Below are 21,518 nucleotides of genomic sequence, written 5' to 3'. Positions count from 1 at the left end.
TCTTTCTTTCTTTCTTTCTTTCTTTCTTTCTTTCTTTCTTTCTTTCTTTCTTTCTTTCTTTCTTTCTTTCTTTCCTTTCCTTTCCTTTCCTTTCCTTTCCTTTCCTTTCCTTTCCTTCCTTCCTTTTTTCCTCTTTCTTTCTTTCTCATATTGGTTTCAAGACAGAAGAGTAGTAAGGGCTAGGCAATGGGAGTTAAGTGACTTGCCCAGGATCACTCAGCTAGGAAGTGTCTGAGGCTAGATGTAAAGCCAGGACCTCCAGTCTCTAGGCCTGGTTCTCAATTCACAGAGCCACCTATAAGGTCCCTGCCAGATTATTTCTAATCTTTAAATTCACAATTTGATTTCTTCATAGCATGACTTACACATAGTAGGCACTTTTACAAAATCATGATATAGCCCACATTTTTGTGGCACTTTAAGATTTGCAAAGTACTTTTTATGTTATCTCATTTGCTCCTCGCAGCAACCCTAAGAGATAGGTAATATTATCATCCCCACTTTGTTGTCATTCAAATTATTTTAGTCATGTCTGTTAAAAGGAATAGAAGAGGATATATATCTTTGTATATCTCCTTTAGACTTCCTCTTTAGAACTGTGAGGATGAATGATATATAGATCTTAGGGATAGTATGAATGAAGGAGGAATTAGGTGCCCAAGGCCTAAGCCAGTTATAGTTGGTGAAGGAGAAACACCCACTCTTCTCACAATAGCCATGGATGTAATCTATCCCTCTTCTCCCTGACAGGCTTGGTTGGTTAAGCCTGTCATTGCTTCCTTCTAACAGTTGCCCAGGTTGGGACCCTTGAGAGATTATGTAAATGGTTAACCTCACTAGGCCCAACCTGAGGTTGTATTATTTGTTAATAGGCTATTGGTTGGCTATTGGAAACATTTGTATCTGACTGCGTATTGATTCTCCCCTTCCCAAGGGCTGTGATAGAATAATGCTCAGGAAAAGTACTTGTTGATAAATCATTGTATTAACTCTTAATGGGGAAAGGAAAACAAGATAATGGGTTTGAGGATCTGGGAACCCTATTGCTATTGTTTGGCTACTAAGCTAATTGTTGATCAGGACTGGAGATTGCTAGGCTGATAGAGGCTGGAGGTCTTCACCCTCTCACTAACTCTGACCTGACCTGGCCACAGCAAAGCCAGAGATTAGGGAAGGCTATTTATGTTGATGTTGACTGATGATCTATATATTCTCTCAGCTCTACTACCAATGATGTTGATGGATCACTAGCTCTCTCTCAGTCAGGTACAGGTTACAGGTTCAGGTCTACCCTTCTTCCACCCTTCACCTCCCCCGTCCCAGTTCTTGCTCTAAGAGAAGTTTGCTCAAGTCTCAGCCCTCAACTGTTGTTCCTAGGAGGGATTTATAGGGTGGGGCCAACTGACTTTTTACCCTGGCTCAGGGCACCTGGGAACATTCTAAATTCTCAACTGCCATCCCTGTCAGTCAAGGTGGCATCCATCTTATCCCAGATAATGATTTTAACATGTCCAACACTTCATGACCTCATTTGGAATTTTCTTGGCAAAGCTACTAGAGTGGTTTGCCTTTTCCTTTTTCAGGTCATTCTACAGATGAGAAAACTGAGACAAATGAGGTTAAGTGACTTACCCAGAATCACAAAACTAGTAAATTTCTGAGGCCAGATTTGAACTCAGGAAGATGAATCTCCAGTTCCAGGGCCAGCACTCCATGCCTGTGCCACCTACCTGTCTACTTTACAGATGAGGAAATCGAGGCCAAGAGAGAATATATGACTTGTCCAGGATGTCACAGCTGGTAAATAGCTGAGGCAAAATTTGAAATTGGATCTTTTTGACCTAAAGACCAGCATGCCATTGTGTCACCTGGCAACCTTGGAAGGGGGTGGAGGTGGGGATGGGGGTGGATGCAGAGTACTAGATTCATAATTAGAAGAGTCAGATCCCAGTCCTGTTTTCTTCTTCTTCTTCTTCTTCTTCTTCTTCTTCTTCTTCTTCTTCTTAGAATCAATATTGATTCTAAGGCAGAAGAGTGGTAAGGGTTGGAAAGGGGGGTTAAGTGACTTGCCCAAGGTCACAGAGCTGAGAAGCATCTGAGGCCAGATTTGAACCAGGACCTTCCACCTCCAGGCCCAACTCTATCCATTGAGTTCCTTAGCTGCCTCTGGTCCTGATTATTCTTATTTCCTATATGACCTTGAATAAAACATTCCTCTCTGAGCTTCAATTTCCTCATCTTTAAATTCAAAGATTGAGCTAGATAATCTTTAAGGTCCTTTCCAATTTTAGATTCATGATTCTTTGTATGCATTAGGTAGTACAAGATTTACTGACCCCACTTTAAAGATGAAGAAGCTATAGCCCAGAGAGGATGAGTAACTTTCCTAAGATGGCAAGGGATTTGAACCTTGGTTTCCTGACTCCAAACCTGGAGTTTTTTCTACTAAAGAGAGAAACTACTGGCTTTATCAACTCCTGCTCTCACATTGCATGTCCCAAACTTCTATAATGATAGTCACAATTTAAAAATAATACATTATACATTGCAATAGCTTTCTGGGTGTTGGAGGGTATAACCAATGGAAAGGTGGAAGGCTTAGGATATCAATGGAATAATGATATTTTAATTGAGTCATTGGCTATTATCATCTTGAAGTTGGATGGGACCTTGGGGGAAATCGAGTCCAAGATCCCATCCAGTATGGGGAAGACTTCCATTCCATCCCCTTCAGACAGTCATGCCTTTTCTTGAACATTTGGAATGACAAAGTTCTTGTTCTTTGCTGAGACATTCCATTCCATTGTTGGACAGCTTTCACTGTGATAAAATTCTTCACCATATTCCATCATATCTGCATCCCTCTAGCCCAGGGGTCCTAAACCTTTTTTTGTGTCATGGACCCCTCTGGCAGTCTGATGAAGCTTATAGACTCATTCTCAGAATTATGCTTTTAATATATATAACATAAAATACATAGGATTACAAAGGAAATCAATTATGTGGAAATATTTAAAAGAGGAAAAAAAGAGGAGAGAGAGAGGAGAGAGAGAGAGAATATGTTCAAATTTTGTTTAAAAACAAGTTTGCAAGTCAGGCCTAGAGACGGGAGGTCCTAGGTTCAAACCCGGCCTTAGCCACTTCCCAGCAATGTGACCCTGGGCAAGTCACTTGACCCCCATTGCCCACCCTTACCACTCTTCCACCTATGAGACAATACACCGAAGTACAAGGGTTTAAAAACAAACAAACAAACAAAAAAAAAAAAAAAACAAGTTTGCAGACCCTACAGTAAGATCTCCTGCTCTAGCTTATCCCAATTACCCCAAGATTTGCTTTTTTGGAGCCTAGAATCACAGATTGCTGGAGCTGGAAGGAGCATCAGGGGATAATAGTGCAGCCCATTCCTAAGTAAGCAACATCCCCCAACTAGTCGTCTCAGCTCTCTTGGAATCCCTCCATGACCTCACAAGATAGCCTGGTACACATTTCAAGGGTTCTCATTGTCATAAAGTCTGTGCCTACATTGAATTCCCTGTAATACCCACCTATTGCTCCTCATTCTATTCTCTGGGCTCACACAGCACAGGAGAACCATCTCTTCCATATGACAACATGTCAGTGCTTAAAAACATCTCCCATCCCTCTCCCTGAGAGCACAACCAGCAGTACTCTTGTTTGTTAAAGACCATTTGGAAATAAAATTGTGGTCAGGGAGAGAGGGACTATGTTCTCTGCTCACCTACCTCAGGACCATTTTACTCCTTTCTCCCTTCCATTTTCATCTTATTAGCATTGGGGGACAATAAGGGAGTCCCACTGAGTCAGAGAGAATATGGGTCTGGTTAAATATTGATGAGTCCTTGGGGGCTGGGGCTAGTTTAGAGAAATTTGGGGAGTGAGGGAGAGGAGGGGTTTAACTTGCTGGAATGGCTGGGCTGGCAGCCAGATTCCAGTCACTGGAGAAGAGTGTTTGCTGCCCTCCCCCTTTTCCCCCTCAAAGCCTCCATGAACTATGTGGTTTCCTGTAGGGGGGAACTTGTGGTTATGTGGGGTTGGTGATGAGACTCTCTCCCTGACTCCCAATCTAGCCCCTTTCCCATTCCCTACAATAATCCATGGAGATGTAGCTCTACTCTCTTCATTCCCCTATCAAGAGGCCACAAATTCTGAGTTGTGTCTCCAAAAACAGGAATGAATCACTCTGAGCTACACACTCTCTCTCTCTCTCTCTCTCTCTCTCTCTCTCTCTCTCTCTCTCTCTCTCAGGCCTCACAGCACTCTGGGACTTACCTGGTAGGGATTCATGCTTAAGGCTCATGCTGTGACCAGGGTCAAGGCGCAATCTGTGACCAAGAACAGAGCTCACACTGTAATCAGGCCAAGGATAACCCTGGTACCCAGAATAACCCTTATAACCAGGGTTAGGGCTCAGTTGGTGACCAGGATCAGGACTCAGTCTGTGGCCAGGGTCAAGGCTTAGTCTAGAACCAAGGTCAGGGCTCAGTCTGTGGTCAAGAACAGAGTTCACTCTGTAATCAGGTCAGGGTCAGACTATAGCCAGAGTTAAGGCTCTGTTGGTAACCAGGATCAGGGCCCAGTCTGTGGCCAGAGTCAAAGTCTCATTCTGTGACTGAGATCAGAGGAGAGTTTATAATCAGGATTAGGGCTTAGTATGTGAACAGGGTCAAGGCTTAGTCTTTAACTTAGGTCAAGGCTTAGTCTATGACCAAGGGCAGGGCTCTCCCTCTGTGAACAAGGTTAGGAGCCTGCACTCAGGTTATGCGCCATTCGTAATTAATTCTTGCCTTGGCTTCATGGTGGGCTCTGTCCCTTGACCCCAAACCTTCTCAGGGAGCATTCTGCTTTCTTTCTAGGCCCGGCTCAGCAAGGGTTCTGGACTCCGGGGAATTCCATGTGGACTTACAGAACTCTGTCAGATCCAAACTGCTCCCATCAGATCTGACGACCCGTCAGAGCAATAGCTAGGAATCCTGACATCTGAAGCAAGTTGAGTTTTGTGCACCAGGCTAAGGATGGTGTAAGGGGTAAGAACAGAAATGGGGAGCAAGAAGTTAGGGGTAGAAGCATACTTTTCATCCAAGAATTGTACCCTGCCCTAAGAGTCAGAGCCCAAGAGACACCAGATGACTTAGTGGACACAAAAGGAATCACGGTGACCTCTCTCCTCCCCGTGCTTTCCAATAGCCTATAAACCCGCTCGTCTACCTTTCCCTTCCAACCCCAGCCATTCTATATAGGCCATGAGATAAAAGTGAGAGCTAGGGATGGCAGTCTCTAAATCCCAATGGAGAAAAGTCCTATCTCCCCAGAGCTTGGTACTTGAGAAAAGCCCTTAGCTGCCCCATCTAAGTTATGGCTTTGCATAATACCTCCTGCCCTAACCTTCCAGCTTTTAGCCTCAAGGGATCTCTCTCAACCCTAAGTTCCTCTATTTTCTTCATCATAATCTCTTGCCCCTTATCCTGCAGAGTTCCTCCCCCAGGAAGCATAGAGTATAGCATTTAGAGCTGGATGAGACTTGTGCATCAGTTACACATAGTCCCCTGTGCCCATTTTAAAGATAAAGAAATTGAGGTCAGAAAGGGAAAGAAATTGAGGTCAGAAAAAGTCTAGTTCTCACAACTAGTAAGTGTCAGAGCTGGATTCGAGCCTCATGCTCTTTTTATGTCACCTCATGGGTAGAGACTTCAAGGACTTGTGCTTTCATCTCTAGGAATTCTCCCTCCATTCATGCAGACCCTCTCTGTTGGCATCAGCCTTTGAAGATGGGTCTTCCTGATGATGATGGCTGAAAATAGTCTTCCCCCTGCAGAAAGGTCTTTAGTGCAGAGCCTGCCTGCACTTAGCTGGGCTGATGCTTGGTCCACTGGTATGTGGTTTGCTGCTGGTCCTGTTCTAGAAGCCTGTTCAACTTGACCTTCTAAGGTTAGCAGAATCTTCCAGAACGTGGGTTTATCTTTGTGCCACAATGAAATACTGAAGGAAAACTTTTCTGAAGGAATATTTAGACAAACCCAGGGGCCAGAGAAGGCACTACTGAGGGAGGGGCAGGTGGATTCCAGTGATGGAAGGTAGGTGGTGAGGAGAATGGAGGAAAAGAAAACAGACCTGGAGATTTGCCTGTTCATTCTCAACATTAGTTTGTGGGGCAGCTCGACAAGGCCTCCGTGGGCTGTAACTGTCATGCTGTGTGCCCAACTGGAGTCATAAAGGGTCTCCCCCTTCACCATCTCCATCCCCATGAACTTACCGCCCCAAACTCCAACCATCTGCCCCTTCCCCAGGGCCTGGGGCCTCCACAAACACTGGAGTTCAGTCTCATAGACTGAGGTCATTCCTGATCTACAGATCCCAGATGTGAAGGGACAATTGACTCAGACCAGAAGCCCTAATACCAGGAAACTGTGACCCAAGAGCTGGGAGGCATCATCTGTTGGGCCTAGATAGCTTAGAGTTTTAGGGAAAACATGGTACCAGACTATGAAAGCCAGGATCATGTCTCCTCATTCTCCCTCTGTATCCTTTCTCTTCCAGTGCCCAGTCTGCCAATACCCTGAACTCCTCTCCACTTCCCAGGGGCTTGGTCCCTGTTGATGGGACCCCTGCTCTCTAATTGACCTCCCTGCCACTGACAAGTTTTTGAGCCACTTCTGAGCCCTGGACCACTGGGCTGGGCTCTGTGGTACCCACTTCCCTCCCTTCCCCTTCCCAGTGGGCCCATCAAGGTTCTTCAGTGTGGCTGAAGGCTCTGAAGAAACCTGATCCTTATCAGGTCCCAGGCCAGGAGCCTTGTCCTCTTGTGGTGAGCCTTGTCCTCTAAGAACTGGACCACCCAACCACCTACCTTTTGTAGGTTGGGTACAGATCTTCTCCAAGGAGATGTCAATCATGGAACTGGGTGCTTATACCTGGGACTAGGACCAAAGAGCCCTGTGGAGCCAGAATTCTGCTTTCCCTAAATGGGAATGTATTGGGGGCTCCAACTAACATGTTATTAACTAGTTATTGCTAGTTAGAAATGGTTCTTCCATGTAGGAATCCACACAAACACTAACAGGCAAATTCCTACAGATCCACACTCAGAGATGCACACACACACACACTCACACACTCAGGAGCTCACAGCTGGACCCACAAACATGCAAACACACACTCAGACTCACAAATATTGATAATAAATACCCAACCAATAAATTACACAAATGTATAAAAATATTCAAGTGCTACAAAGAAACAAACTCATGCTCGGACATAAAAAGGGAGCCAAAACTATGCATGGATGCACTATTATACTCAAGCACATCACAATATATAAGTATATATAGACACACCCAAATCTCAAACATACACAATCATTGATGGACACATATATCCTCTATATAAAGACACACAGAGACAAACACAAGAACGAGGCAGGAACAAACCTGGAGATCCCCATATATGTAGACACAGGCACAAAAATCCATATGTATACAGACACACATATAAATTCATACCTAGGCACACAAATACATACAGATACATACAAGAACTCAAGTTCCCAAACGAACACACCAGTCAATGCCTTTTTAGAGGGTAATAATAATAAGGGTAATTATACAACGGGCTTTGTGAACATCTTACCTCATTTGGTAGTTGTGTGGCAGTGGAAAGAGGGCTAACTGTGGATTTAGAGGGGAAGGATTTAAATCTGCCCCAGATGCTTTCTACCTACATGACTAGGTCTTGTCTCTTTCCTCCTCTGTAAAATGTGGAGGTTGGACTAGAAGGCTTTTGTGGTCCTTTCTAGTCATCAGTCTTCTATGAGGGCCCGAACCCAGGGAGGAAAAGTGCTTTGTCCAAGAGTCAGGACTACAACCTAGATCTGATTCCTAGCTCTGGCTTTTTTCTGTTACTTTGGGCTATCTCTCATGCTCCATGGAAACTTCCTCCCAGGGTGGGAGGAGATAAGGATTGGAGAAGGAAGAAAAGAAGGATTGGATGGATAGAGAAAGAGAATCCTTTATTTTATAAATTAAGAACTTGCAACCCAGAAAACCCTGGACCTTATTCTTATTCAACACTCTCTACCTGATCGATGAATAATGATATAAATGTTAGACTTATCAAACTATCAAGGACCTAAGGCTAGAAAAGAGACAATACATTACTAGAGAGAGCTACCATCTAGAAAGATGTAGGCAAGTTGGAATGATAGGCCAAACCCAAGAAGATAAGATATATCGGGGATAAATAAACATAAAGACTTTTGCTCAGATTTTTAAAAATCAACCATGAAATAACAGGAAGAGAGAGACATGACCAAGCAGCAGTTCATGTGGGAAAAGATGGAGTTCTTAGTAGGCTTCAAGTTTAACATATGTCAATAATGTAACCTGGCAACCAAAAAACCTTATTTTAGATTGCCTTAATAGAGTGTCCAGAAGGAAGGAAGTGGTACAGTATTCCTGATGTCCTAATTTCACTTAATATCATTAATGGGTAGCAAGGAAACATGACTTTGACACCGTGTTATAGAGGGCAATTATTGCTATCAGAACAAGGTTATAAATGAGAAATCTGTTCCTGTGAAAGGCTAGCCAAAACCTGGGGTGAATAATCTGGGAGAAGGAGGAAGAAAAAGTCTTGGGGAAAGCACCAAGCTGAACGGAGCAGATAAAGCCAGGCAAATAAAATCCCACTTTCTCCAGGAAGCTTTCCCAATCCATCTTAATTCCAGGACCTTCCCTCTGTTAATTATTTCCTATTCGTCTTGTACCTAGCCTGCTCTGTATACATTTGTCTATGTGTTCTCTCCCATTAGACTGTGAGCTCTTTGAGGACAAGGACTTCCTTTTGCCTCTTTTTGTATCTCCAGCACTTAGCCCAGTACCTGGCACACAGTAGGGCTTAATAAGTGCTTGTAGACTGAGGAATAGGCAAGAGAAATCAACTCAGCGAATGCTTATCAAGAGATGTACAGTGCCAAACACTCAGGATACAAAGATAAACAAACAGAATGATGGTCCCTAGTCTTAAGGTGGGGAGGAGAGACAATGTCCAAAAGTCAGCTGAAAAGGAGGGAGGTAATAGGGACCCAGGCAGAGGCATGCTATTAAGATCTAAAGAGTCAAAAATACTTCCAACAGGGGGCAGCTAGACAGCTCAGTGGATTGAGAGCCAGACCAAGAAATGAGAGGTCTTGGGTTCAAATCTGACCTCAGACACTTTCTACCTGTAGGACCTTGAGCAAGACACTTAACCCCCATTGCCTAGCCCTTCCTGCTTACAGAGGAAGAAGCAGGAAACTGAGGCCCAGAGATGGGAGGTTCTGGTTCAAAGCTGGTCTCAGACACTTCCTATCTGGGTGATACTTAACCCCCCCTTTCTTAGCCCTTAGCACTCTTCTGCCTTGGAACCAATATATAGTATTGATTCTATAAGATGGAAGGTGAGGATTTTAAAAAGAATGAACTCCTAGCTATGTGAACCTGGGCAAGTCACTTTACCTGCATTGTTTAGCCCTTACTGTCTACATATGAGGAAACTAAGGCCCAGAGAGAGTAAGTGACTTCCCCAAGGTCACACGGACAGTGAGTGATAGAATTGGGATTTGAACCAAAGTCCTTTGATTCCAGATCCGATGTTCTTTGTGCTATACTGTGTGTCCTTTTTAGAAGGGGTTGCTCAGAGCTGGACACCCTTGATGTTGTCTAAGGAGGGCAAAGGACACTGACTCTTCTGCCTTGGAACCAAAACACAATATTGATTCTGAGACAGATAATATGGGTGCTTAAAAACAAAACTCAATACATCCAAGAGGGGAATGAAATTTGGCTGGTCTGGGCCCCTCCCTGAAATGGAGGTACCAGGAGAACTCATCAGTGGGAAAAGGAGATAGTAATGGTAGCAATATATCCCAGGGTGCAAAAGCTGCAATGATTAATAGGCACTCTAGGATAGGAAAGCTCCAGATGCTGAGGGAGGTACCAAGGCAAACTGGTGTTGGAGTGCCAAGAAAGTTTAGGGCAGCTCAAGTACTGGATTGTAAAAAATTGCTGGTGCAATTCAAGACATAGTGAATCCCCAGTTGAACCTTCTCATAGGAGGGTATTGATGACCCAAGTGAGGGACAGAGGGATTGAGAGGAACTCAGTCTGCTCAGAACCTTGGGAGGCTAAAGGATACGGGTTGTGGGTTCAGCTGGAGCTGCTCTGGGATGGGAGACAAGTGTGATCATTAGATTAAGTCTACACTGCCCATCTTTAGATTTAATCACCAAAGGTGAGAGCACCTCCAATTCTGGGAGGTTTGTAACCCAAGTGTGCTAGAGTGGGTGACGAATCAGAATCAAATGACCGCCCCCTAGGCATCCTAATAAGAAGTGACACACAAAGTAGGAGGGAGGCACAGGAAGTGACCCCTTTAAAAGGAGAGGGTCTTTTGGTGAAAAGGGTGGCTAGTGAAGGAGCTCTTTTGGTCTGTGGAGGAGTACTGGCTGGAACGCTGAGACCTTGGTGAGACTACCTTCAGTATCTCCTTTAGAAGTCCACGTGGTGAGTTTAAAGACTGAATCTTCCTGAACTTCCCTTTAATAGACTCTGTAAATGAAGCTTTGCTTCATTCACCTCCAGGCCTCTGGCCCTCTGACTCTTGGCTGAGGGTTAATTAGATCTACCTGGATTAATTAGAGGATCGAAGTAAATTGCCTACTGTGTTAGATTCTTATTTTCTTATTTCCTGGATTGATAATTCTTCAATCCTCTGGCGACCAATTTTAATATCTTGAACCCAGAAAAACCCTTTCCCCCCCTTACACAAGGGAAACAGGGACTAAGGGAATCAGAGAGGGAGACAGAGAAGTCTGCAATGGTCTCCAGATGAAGATGAACACCATAGCAGGAGTTTGTGGCATTGGTGCAATATGGCAGTATTGTAATACATATTGTATTGTGATGTTAATATTGTAATAATATTGTATTCTAGTTGTAACCACAGTAATCATCACTTGCATTTCCTCACAGCTTTGAGGTCAGCGGTGTAAATATTGGTACCCCCATTTTCCAGATGAGAACATTGATGTTCAGAGGTAGATTATGGCTTGCTTAAGGGTCACATAGCTAGCAAGTGAGAGAACTGGAACTCAGGCCAGATTTCCTAGTGATTCTAACCAATCTGGCATGATTGGATTGGGAGAACTCTATGAGCCTAAAAAGTTCCACTGACCTCTACCTTAGTTGGATAACATCTAAGGTGTCCAGCTCTGAACACCCCCTTCCAGGAAGGACACAGTTTAGCAAAAAGAGCAATCTGGAATCAGAGGACCAGAGTTCAAATCCTAGTTTTATTATTCTCTGCCTATGTGATGTTAGGGAAATCACTTACTCTCTCTGGGCTTCAGTTTCCTCATCTGTAAAAAGAAAGAAGTTGAACTAAATGACTTTTAGTTTTTATTATAGCTCAAATCTATGATGCAAAGATAGAACATATGCAGAGGAGTCAGAGTGGTTCAGTGGAAAATGCACCACTACTAATGGGACTTTAAGCAGTTAATTAACTTCTACGGGCCTTAGTTTCCTCATCTGCAAAATGAGAGAGGCATACTAGGATCTCTGAAACCCTTTTGATCTCTAGATTTATGGTCCTAGGAGGGCTACCAGGATGGAGGAGAGGATTAGAAGCTATGCCACATGAGGATTGAGGGAATGGGGAATGTCCAAGAGAAGGGAAAACTCAGGACACAATAGCTGCTTCTGAAGGGTTCGTGTGTGGAAGAATGATTAGACTTGCTTTTCTTGGCCTAGGAGCGATGGAGGGAAGTTAAAGGGAGGTTTATTTCAACTGAATAAAAAGAAAAACATCCTATCAATTAGAGCTGTCCCAAAGTAGAACGAGCCGCCCCTGGAGGTTGTAAGTTCTCCATCACTGGAAGTCTGTGAGTGGACGTTGAATGATCAGCTGAGGGAGGCTTCCTAGTCTCTGAAATCCCTCCAGCCCCAAGATGCTGAGATTTCTTGACTCTGATTCACCCTTCAATGCCCCCCTGAGCTGAACTGTGCCCCAATATAGAAAATTACTGGGGACACACTAGAACTCCTGGTTCACTCGCAACTCCAAGCAGATTCCTCCAGGGTAGCCTTTGACCTGCTGTTCCTGGCTGCCTCCCCCTCCCTCCTTAGACTCACTTCAAGGGCCAGGAGATGAAAGCAGCCTGCCGAAAGCATTCTCCAGTCCCTACGGGCCACAGCAAGGCTAGAGGGAAGCTGACGCAGCAAAATATTTTCCCAGTGAAAATTGGGATCAGATGTTCTTTGTCTGGGCCCAGCTTCTGGATCTCAAAGAGCAGGGCTGACCCTCCAATGAGGTTCTGCACCCAGACCTGCTCCTTCTGCTTACCTGTTTCCTCTCACTCTTCTCCTGCCATTCTCTATGTGTCCTCCCTTTCAGATTCTTCCCCAGAAAGTCCCCAGATGAACTCAATCCTACTTTCTCCAAAGGAGGAGATATAATTCCATCCTTGAGAAGCCCTTTGCCAACTAGAGATAGGAAGTATTGGATTTAAATCTGGCCTCAGACACTTCCCAGCTGTGCGATCCTGGACAAGTCACTTGACCCCCATTGCCTACCCTTACCACTCTTCTGCCTTAAAACCAATATCCAGTATTGATTCTAAGATGGAAGGTAAGAGTTAAAAAAAAGAAAAAACTCCTTGCCTGATGGGAAAAGTGTCCTTACTCTAATCTGGCCAGGGAAGAGAGACAGTCCCTATCCCTAAAGAGATTTTGATCTGATAAGGAATCACAATGCCTCCTCCCTACGTCCAAGGATATCTTTGTCTAAGGGCAAAACATGCTCTTGTCTTCAAGAGTTCAACTAACTATAAGACCTTGGACAAGTAATTTCCTTTCTCTAGGTCTCAATTCCTTTATTTGTAAGGTAAGAGATTGGACCCAGTGACCCATAAGGTCCCTTCCAGGAATATAATCCTTTGACTAAATGAGTGTTTTTAATGTTCAGGAGAAAGAACATGGTCCTAGGAAGCAGGAGACCTGCCATTAATTCCTTCGGCTAACCCCTTCACTTTCCTGGGAAATGGGCATCAGAGTGATTCGGTTAAAAAAAAAAATCATTGTTCTTGAGGTCAGGGGAATCCCATTCTATCTCCTATCCCTGGAATTTATCAGCCAGGGGACTTTGGGCAAGTGACTTCTCTCAGTTTCAGTGTCCTCATTTACAAAATGGACACACCCATATTTGTCCTACCTGCCATTCAAAGCTGTTGGGAGAAAAGTGATTTCTAAATCTAAAGGTCCAGCGAAAGGGCATTCATCATTATTGTCCCTGTGGAATAGATCTTCATCCCGACCCCTTGGATCATCTCTCCTGCTGTCGCCATTGCATTGGAAGAGAGGGGAGGAAGGATTGGAGGGGAAGGGGCTTCACTTTCGAGATGGTTTCCTCAAGATCATTTTCTAGTATGAATGAGGAGGCAGAACCAGTGTGGGAAACAAAAATCGGAGGAAAGTGGGAAGAGCATTGGACAGAGTCATGGGTTAGAATTTCTCCTCTGTAACTTGTCAATCATGTCACCTTGAGAAAATCATTTCATTCATTCATTCATTCCTATGTAAGTCATTAATTCATTTTCCCATTCTTGGTTTCCCTCCCAATTCTGACACTTTACACTTGTAGGACCTGGGGCAAGTCATGGACTCTCCCTGGGCCTCAGCTAAAGGGAGGTAATCACTCTGAATGGGTCTTGGGTTCCTTCCCACGCTACATCCTATAATCTTGTTCATCTACGAGCTTATTGAACATCTACTATGGGTCTGGCACTGGTATGATACAAAGGCAAAACCACAATGGCCCTAGCCCTCAAGGGCTTATATCTTATTAGTGGTAGGGGGAGAGAGAAGAAGGAGAAGAATGACACATTGGATCTTAAGTCAATATAAGATACATACCAAGTAATTTGTCTAAGTAGTGGGCAAAAGCACAAACAAGATAGATGGAAACAAGCATTCTTAAGCACCTACTATATGCCAGGTGCCAGTTTTAAAAATATATCTCATTTGAATCTCACAACAAGCCTGCTATTATTATCCCCATCTTACAGTTCAGGAAACTGAGGCAGAGATGAAATGACTTGCTGAGGGCCGTGTAGTAAATGTTCAAGGCTGGATTTGAACCTAGGTCTTCTTGACTCCAGGCCCACTGTTCCATCCACTGGACCACTTAGCTGCCTTTAATTAGGGAGAGAGGTAAGGAGAAAGGAGTTAAACATGAGACCTTGGGGAGGAGGTGCCACTTGAGCTAAGTCTTGCAGGGACCTAAGGATCCCAAGTGGAGGAGGACAGCCTGGACAAACACGTAAAAACTTGGGGATGCTGGATGGAATGTCATCAGATTTGGAGAACATTAAGCAGACCAGTCTGGCTGTAGCATAAGTCAGGCCTGGGTAGCTGGAAACAAATTACTTGGTATGTATCTTATATTGACTTAGAGTCAGATGTGTCATTCTCCTTCTTCTCTCTCCCCCTACCACTAATAAAGATGGCTGGAGCCAGACTAGGAGGGGCTGTAAATGCCAAATAGAGAAAGCTAAATTTTTTCCCAAGACAATGGGGAGCCACTGAAGCTTCTTGAATGGGGGAGCAAAATGGTAAGAATTGGGTTTTTGTGATATCCATTTGGCAGTTGTTTGAAGGACCACTTTAGAAAGGAGAGAGATTCCCAACAATGCAATGATCTGGGACAATCCTAAAAGACTTATGATTGGTAATGCTATCCATCTCCAGAGAGAACCATTGGAGTCGTCTTTCACATCGTTGTATTTACGGTCTTATTGGGGGCTTTGGTTAGGTATGAGTGGGCTCTTATAACAATGACCAATACCGAAGGGTGGTTTACACAATCATAAAAATGAAATATTTTTTTAAAAGGGGAGAGATTGGAGGCAAGGAGGCCAGTGAGTTTAGGATAAAGCTACAGGTGAAGAAGCTGAATGCATATATCTTAAATTTTCAGGGCTTGAAGGGTCGTTAGATATCACCTAGTTCAAATACTTAAAGGAGAAGAGCACTGTCCAAAGTCCCACAGAGAGCAAAGCAGCAGAGATGTCATTTGAACGGAGGATGGGGAAATGAACAAAGGGACCGATTGGTGAATTAATCAGTTGTCAGACAGATAAACATGTGTGACCACATAAGGGAAGATAATCATCAATTTTGTACGATGATCAGTTGATTGAGTGAATGATTGAACTATTATCGGCAATGCAAGGATCCAAGACAACTCCAAGGGGATCTTGCTGAGAAAGGTTATCCGTTGTCATTGAAGGGACTGATGGAGTCTGCATGCAGACTGAAGCACGCCATTCTTCATTTTATTTCCTTCATGGGTATTTGCTTCTATGTGTGACATGTGTCTCCTTTCACAACATGACAAATATGGAATATGCATTGCATGGTAGAGCATGTTTAATCTATATAATATTGCTTGTTGCCTCAGGGAAAGGAGAGGGAAGAAAGAGAGGAGGAAGAGAGAGAGAGAGAGAGAGAGAGAGAGAGAGAGAGAGAAAGAGAGACAGACAGACAGACAGACAGAGAGAATTTGGATCACAATGTGTCAGAAAACAAATGTTGAAAATTATTTCTGCAGGCAATTGGGGAAAAAAATAAAGTCTTTGGGGGGAAAATAAATTGAAGGCAACTCCTCCAGAAAATAAATAAATGTATAACTTGATTGACAAATATATTCTTGGATAACTATCCATCAATCAGTCAATAATATTCAGTAAGCAAGGCAGATAGGTGACTCAGTAAATAAAGAGTCAGTCCTGGACACAGGAGGTCCTGGATTCAAATCTGACCACAGACACTTCTTGGTTGTGTGACCCTGGGCAAGTCACTTAATGCCAATTGCCTAGCCCTTACCACTCTTCTTATAGATTCCAAATATTGATTCTAAGATAGGTAAGGGTTAAAAAATTTTTTTTTAATATTTACTATCCGAGAATCACTTCGTTAGACACTGGCTATGGACAGATTGATGGATGGGCAATTTATGATTTTCTGTGTATCTGTACGCATGAATGTATTAGAATAGATGGATCAATGAAGGAGTTGAAACATAGATTAATTGATGGGTTAGTTAATTACTTATTTTAAGAAACTTCTTGGGGGTCAGCTGGGTAGCTCAGTGGATTGAGAGCCAGGCCTAGAGATCAGAGGTCCTAGGTTCAAATCTGACCTCAGACACTTCCTAGCTGTGTGACCCTGGGCAAGTCACTTGACCCCCATTGCCTAGCCCTTACCTCTTTTCTGCCTTGGAGCCAATACACAGTATTGACTCCAAGATGGAAGGTAAGGGTTTTAATTTAAAAAAACAAAAGAAAGAAAGAAAAAAGAAACTACTTTGGAGACAATGTCTTATTTGGCAGCTACAGTTCATAAGGTTTGAAGCCTAATGGTTAGGGTTGGGCATATGGCATATCAGTAAAACCAAAGCCACATCTTGTTTCCTTGATTTAAAAAATGGCCCCAAATCCACTCCAAAATGTATAATTTCTGTTTTCTGCCTTAGCATTATTTCTTCATCATTAAAAGATTTTGTGTTCATATATTATATCTCTGTCTCTGTCTTTGTCTCTCTCTCTCTCACATACATAATGTCTAGAATAGTTAATTAATAAAAAGGACTTATTAAGGCTTCATTTATTATTTGTTAAGTCGTTCACTGAATGCAGCTTTGGGGAGAAAAGCAAAACAGTTCCTGTTCTCAATGTGTGCACATTCTAATTGGGGGAGACGGAGAATACAGAGAGATTAAAATGTAAGACTGACCCTAAGGTCCAGGGGCCATTGGAGTACAGACGTGAGCCTGTTAGCAGCGCCTGGGGGTCTGCAGGGTATGGCAGCCCATCAGTCTTTAGAGCATAGCAGCAAAGCTGAGGATGAGGCCTGGTGGTCCTCCATCCTGAATGAATGAAAAGTTAGGTAAAAGAGAGAATGGGGGTGGGGAAGACAGACAGACATAGACAGAGAGAAAGGAAGAGAGACAGACAGAGAGAAAGGAAGAGAGAGAGGAAAGAAGAGAGAGAAGGAAAAATAACACAAAAGAATAAAAGAAAAGAATGACAAAGAAAAAATAGGAGATAGAAGCAGATATAAATTTTTAAAACCCTACCCAAAAGGAAGAAAGAAAAGAGACAAGAGGCAGAATTAGAAAGAAGGAGAGAGACACAGAAAGAAGGAAAGACGAGGGGGAAGTGGAAGAGGGATTTGATCCAATTTTTAAACTTGTAAATTTAAAACAAACAGCTGGATCAGTAGGGAAAAACATCTGCTCAGCAAGTTTCCCCAGCTTGTCTGTTCACTTGGGAGAATCTTGATGCTTAAAGATTAAAAGTCCCTAGATTCAGTTTCTTGGTTGAGGCCAAGAATGCAGGAACCCTGGGGACAAGCCAGTCCCAGAGAGAAAGCAGCCCAAGGCTTCCCCCAGCTCTGAGGAACTCCAGAAATTGGCTCCTTGGTCTGTATAAATGAAGGTAATACATGAGTCACTTGAAGGAGATATAAAAGGAAGGCAGGAAGGGAGGAGGAAGGCTCCCCCCTTTTTTTTGGATAGACATAGAGGCAGAATTCCCAACGAGGGCAATAGGACTTGGCAAGGAAGAGATCTTGGGAGAAAGAGCCTTTTATCCCCTTCCCGGGGGATGAGGTATCCAAAGGCTGGTGGACCCTGAGTGTCTGGACTTCTTAGAATTCAGGGGATTTGGTCCTGGCTAACCTGGAGCAGGAACATGGAGAGACTCCCTTAGAAATAGAGGGCAAAGAGACCCGAGTCAGAATCTGAGCTCTGGCTCCGAGACTCCACTCTGGACACCCATTTCCTATGGAGAAGCTGGACTAAATTCTATGTCAAGTCCCTGCCATCTTGGACCCTCGGCTCCTGTGATATTGCAGCCCACTTTTCTAAGAGACCTCTCCCCAGATGACACAGTGAATATCTCAGCTCCCCAGGACTCCCTTTCTGCCCCTCATAGGTCCTGTCCTGAGGCAGAGCAGATCACTGCCCAAGGGAGTGCCCGCTGGCACCTCTGGGAAAGTGTACCCTCTCTTTAGAGGTTTATGGCTTGGTATCAGCAGAAAAGGGAGGACAAACAAACTTTTGTCAGTCAGTGATAGGGCCTGGTATGGAAGTGGCCCTTAATAAAAATGAGTTTAAATGACATGAAGTCAATTGAATTGACACTCTGAGAAGAATAATTGAGTGAGATCAGGTTGATAGCTGATGGCACGCCAACGGATCATGACCCTGGAAAGATGAGGATTTCGATGTGGAAGACGTTGGCAGCATGCCACAATGTAAAGAGGCTTGAACCCGGAGCCCAAAGTCTCATCTGTGTGACCCTCAGGAATTTATCTCACTTGTTAAAATGGGCTGTCATGATACCTATACCATTTCCTTCATTGTACTGTAGCGAGAAGAGTATTTTATAAGTATTTATCGCTACAGAAAAGTGAGAGATTTTTATTCAGCTCCTCAAGCAGCATTGATTAAACCCCTGTGTCTGTGTACTATACTAGGCCCCTGGAGCACAGCCCAGGGAAGACAGATCTGGATCTGGATGTGGCATTTCAGGGGACAACAATTTGGGTCATTCAGAGACTCTCCTTCCTGCAGGGCCAAGTTCAGAGCACTGGATGGAGGGTCTGGAGATGTAGGGTCAAGTTCCAGGCCTGCCACTGGCAATCTCCATGATACGGAGCAATTTCTTTATCTTCCCTGGAGCTCAGCCCCGCTCTATAAAATAAAAGTGTTGAACTGAATCAAGGGTTCTTGAATATTTGGGTGTCATCCAAGGGTGTGCTGGTAAATGTTTTACAATGGGCTCTCCAGGGGGGGTGGAAATGTACCTATGACATACTTCTAAGCTTAATCTGCATTATTATAATTTTCTCCAAGCTTTCTTAAGTCTAGACAATTAACAAAGCAATAAATCACGTCCTGATCTGTAGCGTTTGCCAATTTCTGGAGGTGTAAATTCTCACACTGAAAATTTAACAATCGACAGCTAGTTCTAACTGACTCCAACAAACCCTTACATAGACCCCTTTGGCAATTTAGCCTATAGACTTCCCCTTTAAAAATCACAATGAAAGGAAATGTTAAGTTTCAGTTAAAGGATAGTGAAAATAAAATCTGTTTTGTTTTGTTTTTTCTAATCAATTTCATGAAATTTATCTGTGGACCCTCCAATTAAGAACTATTGTGGCAAATGATCTATCTCAAAGGCTCTTTCCAGTTTAGGAATGCCACGTCCTCCCCCAGAATCCTCTCTGACTACTTTAATGGTCTTCCATCTTGCTCTTTCCCCAGAACTCCTGCATCATCTGGATTCTGAATGACATTTAATTTTGATCTGCCTCTAAGTGAGGATTGAGTTGGTTCTCTGATGCTGTATCCTTTCAACCTTTTTATAGGAAACTTCCTACTCCCTCACTCATAGGATCAATCTTTTCGGCTCCTATAAGGAACCGTACAGTGTTGGCTTAACAGCAATTCAGTCCTGTTGGTGGCACCACATTCCCCTTGGACCCTGGTTCCAGGTATTGAGATCTGGCCATGTTTATTTCTTACCAGACCTTCTCCTTTTATGTATCCTGATGATTGTGTTCACTAATGAATTAAGTCATAGAAGCACAGAATTTCATAGTTAGAAATGGCCTCAGAGAGCCATCTCATCATAAGAATAAATGGAGTAATAATATTTCTATAGCTCTTTAATTCTTGGCCAAGTGCCTTTACCTATGGGATCTCTCTCTTTTTTTCCTATGTGATCTCATTTAAACAGGGATTCCCTTCATAATATCCACGAGAATTGATCATCCAGACATGCTTAAAGATTTCCAAGGGTAACAGGAAACACTGTCTCCCAGAGGAGCCCATTGCCCTTTGGAATGGCACTCATCATAAGGAAGTTTTTTATCTCTCCAAAGAGACCCAATGTCCCATCCCTGGGGCCCTTAGTTTTGCCTTTAGGACCATTAGAACCAGTCTAATCTTCTTCCCCAGCACAGTCCTTCATATACTTAAAGAGAGGAGATCCACTAAATAAGACCCCCTCCCTGTTCTGATAGAGCTCACAGCTTTGCAGGGAACATTATAGCCCCAATACAAGGCCAGTCTACGGTAACTGCCAAGAGAGTCCAAAAAAGCCATTGGGAATTCAGAGGCAGGAGAAATCAGTTCTGTTGGGAAGAATCAGAGGAGGCCTTGAGGAAATGATATTTGAACTGGGCCTTAACGGATAAGTAGATTTGGACAAAGAGCAGGAATTTATTAAGTGACCACTACTTCTCCAGCCCTGTGTCTGCAAAGACACAAAAGGAAACCATGGAGGAGCTCAGCTGAGGTTAGGACTGCATTTGGATAGTGTAGAGCAGTGGTTCCCAAACTTTTTTGGCCTACCGCCCCCTTTCCAGAAAAAATATTACTTAGCCCCCTGGAAATTTTTTTTTTAATTTTAATAGCAATTAATAGGAAAGATAAATGCACCTGTGGCCATCACCGTCCACCTGGATCGCTGCAGCACCCACCAGGGGGCGGTGGTGCCCACTTTGGGAATCACTGATGTAGAGGATAATTAATTAATTAGTGAATAAATAGTTATTCTAGAAATCTAGAATAAAAAAATATTTAGAAATCTAGAATGAAAAGAATAACTATGCCAGGCTTTAAATCTGGAGGACCTGGATTCAAATCTGGCCTCAGACACTTCTTACCTGTATGACAGCAAGTCACTTAAACCCTGATTGCCTAGCCCTTGCCACTCTTCTGACCTAGAACTGAATCTGATAGAAGATGAGGGTTTATTGAAAAAGAAAAAGAAAGAAGGTAGAATGGCATAGGAGAAAGAGCAAGGCATCTAAAGCCAAAGCCCAGCCCTCAAATCCTGGCTCTGCCACTCACTATTTGTATTACCTTAGGCAAGTCATGTGAGAGACTTGGTTTCTTCTTGATGTTAGATCCTTGCCATGTCTTCAAGCTCTGAAATTCTATTTACTGTTTTAATCTTTTTAAAAATCTAATCATTAACATATCCTTGTTACGCTTATATAATCATCAGTCATTCCCTTATTTTTACCCATCAATTATTTCCTTATTTTTACCTATCAATGTGTTTCTAGCATTCTCTGTCTCTAATCTACTACCTGCATATCCATATCTCTATATATTTCTATCTGTCTATATCTTTATCTTTCTGAAAATTCCTTTCATTCTTCCTCCCTATTTGTCTTTAAACATTTCTATCTCTATTTTTCTGTTTCTATAAATTCCTTCCTTCCCTCTGTTCTTGCTTCCTCCCTCCCTCCTGTTCTCCTTCTCTCTCCCCCCTCTCCCTCCTTTCCTTCCTTCCCTCCTTCCTTCCTTCTTTCTTTCCCCCTTTCTCTCTTCCTTCCTTTCTTTTCCTCTTTCTCTTTTCTCTTCTTTCTTTCTTTCTTTCTTTC

The sequence above is a fragment of the Gracilinanus agilis genome, chromosome 1, assembly GCF_016433145.1.
Source record: "Gracilinanus agilis isolate LMUSP501 chromosome 1, AgileGrace, whole genome shotgun sequence".
In the NCBI taxonomy this organism is placed as follows: Eukaryota; Metazoa; Chordata; class Mammalia; order Didelphimorphia; family Didelphidae; genus Gracilinanus; species Gracilinanus agilis.
Note: the sequence above shows the minus strand (reverse complement) of the source record.